Source organism: Protomyctophum parallelum, assembly GCF_964188405.1.
Source record: "Protomyctophum parallelum genome assembly, chromosome: 16".
NCBI classification, from domain to species: Eukaryota; Metazoa; Chordata; class Actinopteri; order Myctophiformes; family Myctophidae; genus Protomyctophum; species Protomyctophum parallelum.
In genome coordinates, this window is record NC_139711.1 from 6,089,257 (window position 1) to 6,097,217 (window position 7,961).

Genomic DNA, 7,961 nt, shown 5'->3' on the forward strand with positions numbered 1-7,961 from the left:
CCAATGCCATTGCAGCACTGATACCGAAAATCGGACAGCGTGTAAAATTCCAGAAACACCACAAGGAACTTGTGAGTTAGAAAATAGGTTTCATCGGACGTTTTTGTAATGATGGCATATACATGCTTCCGCTGCAAAGAAGCCATAGCCGGAGATGCCAAGGGTCTGTTTATTCATTTGAGGGCAGTGCATTCCATGACTAGTGCTTCAACATTTTGGCAGTGCTATGAAAACGGTTGCAGGCGGACTTTTGGGTTTGTGCGGTCTTTCAGAAGACACCTTTTGAATGTCCATCCTGTTGTTCCAGGCCAGCATCATGGCACTGAACAGCATTCCAGGGGGGCCTCAAGAGCATCTGTAGAGGGCACATCTGTTCCCATAAATGTAGAAATGCATAATACAGAAAATGCTGATACTGAAGAGGCCTTTGTGCAAAATGAACAGGGTGATTACTGGGATGACCTAGAACAAGAAACCATAATGGACAGAGTAGCTGAGTTTTTAGCAACCCTTAAGGCTAAATCAGCACAGACCTACAGTACAGTCCGTTTTGTTGTGCAACATACATCCAGCTTGGTTTCGGACATTGTCGGTTCACTACAGAGGAAGACTTTGTATCTGTTCGAAAGATTTGGTCATAAGGATGATCCCGCGGTACAAGCGCTTGCCCATGATTTTGAGGCAGCAGCTAGTCCATTTGAAGGGTTGGAATCTGAATTCAAACAGTTTAAGTATTTTGTGAAGTCGGGCAACTTCATTGAGCCGGTAGAGGAGATGTTCCCTGGAGGCTCCTTTGTGCAGAGAAGGGACCCAGCTACTGGGACAGTTAGACAGGTTTTACTGCCAGACGTGTTTTATCGTGTCCCCCTGAAACCTCTGTTGCAAAAAGTGCTCGAGATCCCTGGCATTTTGGATGCCATCTTTGCCTGGCAGCAAAGAGAAGATGGAGTCCTTTCAGACTTCTATGATGGGGAATACTGTAAGCAGCATCCTCTCTTCTCCAGCAAAGTGTCTGTTCCACTTGTATTTTATAATGACGATTGTGAATCCGTCAATCCACTGGGGGCAAAGGTTGGCGTTCACAAGTTGGGGTTCATTTACATGATGATCAAGAGTTTGCCCCCAGTGTTTTCGTCAAAACTCTCATCACACTTTCTGGTGGCAGTTTACAGAGTGGATGATGCCAAATCGTATCAGGTTGATGCTGTTCTGCGGCCAGTCATAGAGGAACTGAAGGATCTTGAGGTCAATGGTATAACTGTCAACACACCTCACTTTAAGGGTGAAATCAGGTTTGCAGTTGCCCAGTTGTGTGGGGACAATCTTGGTTTGAATGGCATACTTGGATTTACAGAGGGCTTCAATGCTAATTATTTCTGTCGCATCTGCAAAGCACACAAGACTACAACACAGTCACAGACAAAGGCAGATGCAACCCTGATGCGAAATGAGGCAAATTACGCGGCTGATGTTCGTTGTCATAGCTTGTCAGATACTGGTGTTAGCAGGGACAGTATTCTAAATAATTTGTCCTACTTTAATGTGACACACAACAAAGTGTTGGATATCATGCATGACTTGTTGGAAGGGGTGGGTCCATTTGAGCTGAAGTTGGTGCTCGCCTCCTTGATTGAGGACAAACACCTCACACTTGACACACTCAACTTCAGGATAACCAGTTTTGATTATGGCTTTTCTGATGTCAAGAACAAGCCATCTGTGATTGGGAAGCAGGAACTTAAAAATCCCGGAAGGGCAATGCGTCAGTCTGCATCCCAAACATGGTGTCTTCTCAGGCATCTTCCGTGTATGATTGGGGACCTCATACCGGAAGAGAATAAACACTGGGAGCTCTTGCTCCTCCTCCTGGATTGCATGGAAATAGTTTTCTCTCCATCTCTGACACAAGAAGTTACCGTTTATTTAGCTGCCATCATTGAAGAGCACCACTCTCTGTTCCTTGAGCTGTATCCCGAAAGGCACCTTCGTCCAAAGCATCACTTCATGGTGCACTATCCAGAAGCAATTAGACAGTTGGGACCCCTGATTCAGTTCTGGTCAATGCGTTTTGAAGCTAAACATGCATTTTTTAAACGCATCTGCCACATCACCTGCAATTTCAGAAATATTTGCAAGACAATGGCGTTTAGGCACCAAATGACTCTCTGCTATTCCCTCCTCGCTGGTTCTGTATTTAAACCAGAAACTGAAATTGGTCCGGGTCACAGCACTCTGCTGGCTGAAATGGATGGTTTTGGTGAGGTACAAAGTGGTCTTGAAGATATCCCACCATTTACTGAAACCTTTGTGCCAAATTGGGTCAATGTTAACGGTACACAATACAGACCTGGCATGACAGTTTTTCTGTCCTATGATGATGATGGAGAGCCTCAGTTTGGCTTAGTGAAAAACATTGTAGTCATCAATGAATCAGTCAAGCTTGTTGCCCAAAAGTGGGACACTGTGGGTTTTGATAGGCATTTGTTTGCTCATTGCGTTGAGGCAACCACTAGTGTCTTTGCTGTCGACCAGAGTTCTCTTATGGACTATCACAGTCTCCATGCTGTGAAATCTTACAGAGATGACAGTTACTACATTTCGCTTAGATACAGAGTCTATTAACCATTCTATCCATATTCTGGGGGGCGATTTGCAAAAAATAACAGATCTACAAGCTCCAAGCTTGTAGATTCCATTTGGAACATGTTGTGAGCTTGTAGTTCTGCTATTTTTGGTGAAGAGAATTTGAGTAGAGATTTAGTGTTGAGAAAATGCAAAATGGTGGAAAATGTAGTCAATGGTCCCCATGGTCATGACCATTGGGGAAGCAACAAGCAATGCAAGGGACACTTTATTTGACTGTACGGCCAATGGACTGGATGCCAGAAGGTGGAAAGAGGAAGAGAGGGAGGCCAAAGAAGACATGAAGACAGAAGAAGGAAGGAAGGAAGACCTAAGCGAGATGGGTGTCAGCTGGCACGGAGCAAGAAGGGTCGCCAGAGACCGGAGTAAATGGAGAGGACTCGTCGCCCAATGGTCCAATAGGAACGGGAGGAACTAAGTCTAAGTAAGTAAGACGGCCAATGGTTCAAGAGTTATAGGCCAAAACATAAAGTGGGCTGGTGCCAACATGAGGCAATTTAAAAAGTGGTTCTTCCTTGGCTACATGTTGTCTCGGTAAGACAGCCCTCCCCTATCCACAGTGCACCAAAGTATTATGGGAATTGTAGTCCAGGGAGGAAGTGAGCCCAGTGTCCATGACATCAGAGACACTGGGCTCACTGCTACAATCTAAAATATCTAAAACCACATATTACACACATAAAGACCCCCGGGAAAGGGTTCCAAAGCTTCTAAATGTCATTAACATATATGTTTTTAACTATGATTCTCTACAGATTAACACACCAAGTTTTGCAGAGGGTTCTCAAGATGCTTCTGTGGCACCAGCACCAGTGGAAGAATCCACATTCAGATTCGGTGGCACCAGCACCGATGGAGGAATCGATAATCTACAACCAACCTGCGTGTTGAACCTGCAGCTGGAACAAACATTTGTAAGTATTGACAGTACCACAAAGGCACACACTTGAGTTCTTGTTGTCCTAGTCTAGTCTAGTCTTCTTTGCCTTTTCTCTTGTCTTTCTTTTCTTTCTGCAGACTGCACTCCTGAGCCAGTGTAACTCCCGAACCTAAACATTTGAGAAAGAAAAGTCCTTAATAATAATTTGGCAGTTTTTCATTGTGATTCATTATGTTTTATAGCCAATACGCCAGATTCTGCAATGCACTATTCAGGGGAGGGAAATACTACACAGTTTGGATGTACAGAGCTCCATCAACACCAAGCAGAGAAAGACCCTAGCGAGACTTCTTGTAGCTCACCTGATTTCCACCCATGGTGAAACGTGAGTGAGCTGTATATAAATTGTTCTGTGAACATACACTTTTATACATAACATATGTTATTGAATCGTATATTTTACAATGATTACCGACTGTCATCTTTACACTTTTCTTTGACAAACTTCAACTGTCTATTTTAACAGGCCAAACAGAGACATCAAGAAAGCCCTTGCCATGACATTGGTGCATGACTTTCCCTGTCTTCTAGCTGTTACAGGCAGTGGCTATGTAAGTGAATCCATCAGCACACAAAACAGAACACACACACCTACCAGGTTTTTCCTAGGGCACAGTCCTGGACACATTTGTGGACTGCTCATCAAAATCCCATGTAACCTTCATGGTTTGCCAGGCCAATTTAAGCTGAATAAAATCTATTTCACAGGGAGCTTGGTACACAGTTGCTCAGAAAAAAAAACCTGCTACAGGTTTCCTGGAGGAGCGCTTAAGGAACATAAGGAAGCGCATCAGAAAACAGAGACGGCTTGCACACGCCCTTGAGCATCAGGAGGAACAGACCCCTGGTGTACCAGGTATTATTATTAACCATGTAAATTATTCCCAGCAGGCCAGAATGGACAAATGCAAGGGATTGTATAGACTTATGAACAGACCTTATAAACTGTAAGCACAGGTGCCGCTATAATTTATCTGATGACCCCTGTACTACATTCATCAGAACCCGAAAACCTGAAAGAAATGGTGGAATGGCTGAAGAACAATAGATCTCCAGTGTCTCAAGTTGAGGATTACATGAAACAGACAGCTATACAAAGAGGCAGGTGGATTAGGGATGTCCCGAGGAGCGTCCAGGAAGTCTTGACGGAGTTCCCTAGGCTTGTAGATCCTGGCATGGTAAGACATTATTTGAACTGTTGAAGTCTGTTTAACCTAATCCTACAGTATATACTTTGTAGAGTCTGCCGGGGGTCTATACTTGGTCCACTCCCTCTACACCTGCCGAATATTTGCAATATAAATGTGCATCACAGCATGACACATTGTGAACTTGTTTCACTGAATGTTCACCTATTTTTCCAAAATTATATGGACTAAAAGTCCATATGATTTCTTTAAACACTGTTGTACTATTGTTTTTCATGTTTTTCCAAAATGTATCAGATATCACAAGACTTCCAGCAGCTTTATCCAGAGGCGGCGGCGAAACTGTTCGAGAAATGGCCTAGTATGAGTGACCGAATCCTTGTAATGGCCCAGCGAGAGGGTAAATTGCCCCCAGTGTATGATGACATGACACCAGGTAAGCCATTTCTTGCTTTGTTACGAACTCTCACACACAGGTTTGGGGTCCTTACGAATTGTAACGATTGAGGTTCATTAACGGTCTCATTCCTTAATTGTGCCCTTTAATGATTCCTATAGGGGGTTCCAAATTCATTTTAACAGGTGTGTAACTCTTGAAATAGTTTAAGAACCAACAGTATTTCAATTGTACAGCAGTCGGACGAGAAGTCCACATACCAGCTCTGACAATGTGATTAAAATCTGGTTCCTCTTATTCCTCCGTTTCCGAATCTCAACCCTACGTGTGTACACACACACACACACACACACACACACACACACACACACACACTCTAGCGAAGTGTTGTCCACATTGATCACATCCATAGGGTTTCTCTCCAGTGTGAATTCTCTGGTGGCATTTAAGATCTGCCATTCTAGCAAAGTGTTGTCCACATTGATCACAACCATAGGGTTTCTCTCCAGTGTGAATTCTCTGGTGGCATTTAAGATCTGCCATTCTAGCGAAGTGTTGTCCACATTGATCACATCCATAGGGTTTCTCTCCAGTGTGAATTCTCTGGTGTTTTCTTAGGCTGGACATGTCAGAGAAGTGTTGTCCACAATAATCACATCCATAGGGTTTCTCTCCAGTGTGAATTCTCTGGTGGATTTTAAGGTGTGCCGTTTGAGAGAAGTGTTGTCCACACTGATCACATCCATAGGGTTTCTTTCCAGAGTGAATCCTCTTGTGGCTTTTAAGAACATCCATTCGAGAGAAGTGTTGTCCACAATAATCACATCCATAGTCCAAATGATAATTTGTGGGACATGAACTGAAGATATTTGAGAAACACTTCATTAGATATCTTGTTGTCTTTCTTTGATTCCTGCTCCCCCTTCCTTTTCTTTCTGGAAACAAATTTGACAATCAAAATGGAGTTTTAACTGTAAACCCTGTGATGTGACTATAAAAATTCTGATTAGATGTCACAACATCTAACACGTCATCAACATTCAACACAAGGGCATAAAATATTGCTTCAGAAATGTCGATCTTTACATTATTGGCATACTATTTAGATATTGATGTTAATATGTGTTCTTCTTATATTGTGTAGAAAGAGCTTTGAAGGTCCTGCCGTGTCTGCTTCCTCCATCGTCCTATAAGATTGGAAGAATATGCCACAGACCCACCATCGTGGAGTCCTGCAAGGCCTTTATTAACATCCAATCAGTAAGTTGTACTTTGTCTACTTCAAATAACACAGGGAAGCTGGCACAACCTTCACTAAAACATCCGGGACAACGCTCCACAAATCTCTTCTCCCTTCTTGGTCCAAAACTATGTAATGAACTTCCCATTGCAATCAGAACTGCAGACTCGCACCCAATCTTCCACCAACCTGACTGTAGAAAGTAACAGTACAGTAAAGAACCTGGGGGTTATTGAGTGAATTGAATTTTAATTCACACATTAATCATGTTACCAAGATTGCCTTTTTTCACCTTAGAAATATTGCACGAATCAGAGCCTATTTGTCTTTGGACGATGCAAAAACTCTAATCCACGCCTTTGTTTTTTCTCGGCTTGATTACGGCAATGCACTTTTTTTCAGGACTGCCTAAGAAAACAACTGACAGATTACAACTTGTCCAAAATGCAGCAGCCAGAGTTTTAACTAGAACTAAGATGAGAGAACATATTACTCCAGTTTTGGCATCACTGCACTGGCTTCCGGTTGTTTTTAGGATTGATTTAAAATTATTTTACTTGTGTATAAAGCTCTCAATGGTCTCGCACCTTCCTACCTACATGACTGCCTGCCTAAATATGTCCCAAACCGCCCCTAAGGTCTTCCACTGCTGGCCTGCTTGCTTTGCCTAAAAAATGTCAACTAAAAAATACGGGGAAGCAGCTTATTGATTCTACGGGCCGTCGGCATGGGACAAGCTCCCACTGTACCTTTGTCAGGCAGCCTCTGTAGACATTTTTAAAGCACAGCTCAAGACCCACTTCTACAACATTGCTTTTAATTGATCTTTTATTTTTTGTTATTCATGTCCTCACTGTATTGCATTACTGCTTGTTTTATTTTTAATGTCGTTGCCTTGCTTTTCTTTTTTATTCGCCATTGTTCTGTAAAGCACTTTGAGCTGCATTTCATGTCATGAAAGGTGCTATACAAATAAAGTTTTATTATTATTATTATTATTATAGTCTGAAAACGCACCTCTTCAGACTCCATCTCAGCCCGCACCACTGACCATAGCACTTAAACTAGCTTTGACGACCTTGCAGGCTTATGTAAAGGCTAATTGTGTAATTGTAGATGGGTTATTATGTAGACAAATGCCAGGTCATTATTGATCTGGCATTCTATAGTGTTTATATGTTGTTTCAATGTATGGATATTCTTCTGTTAGATGATAGATGTTAATCTCTTATACGTATGATCCTAGATGAGTATTTCTATGTTTTTCATGTATTACCTTGTATTGTCCTCGCTTGCTGTAAATCACTCTGGATTAAATTGTAATAATGTTGGGTGTTTCAGTGTTACTATTAGCATCTTCATACCCCTGTCTCTCTCTCTCAACAGGTGGGGACCAACATGGTGCAGTATCTCGAGACAGCAGATCCCTTACCGCACATTTTGTGTCTTGGAGATGAGAAGACCACAAGCCAGTTCTTCGCCATTGTGTCGGACCACTCAATTGAAATGGACACTTTGTTGGGTGCTGTAGACCTTTGTTTTAAATCTTACTATGTTTTTCAAATGAATTACACAGTGAAGTGTCGCCCCACC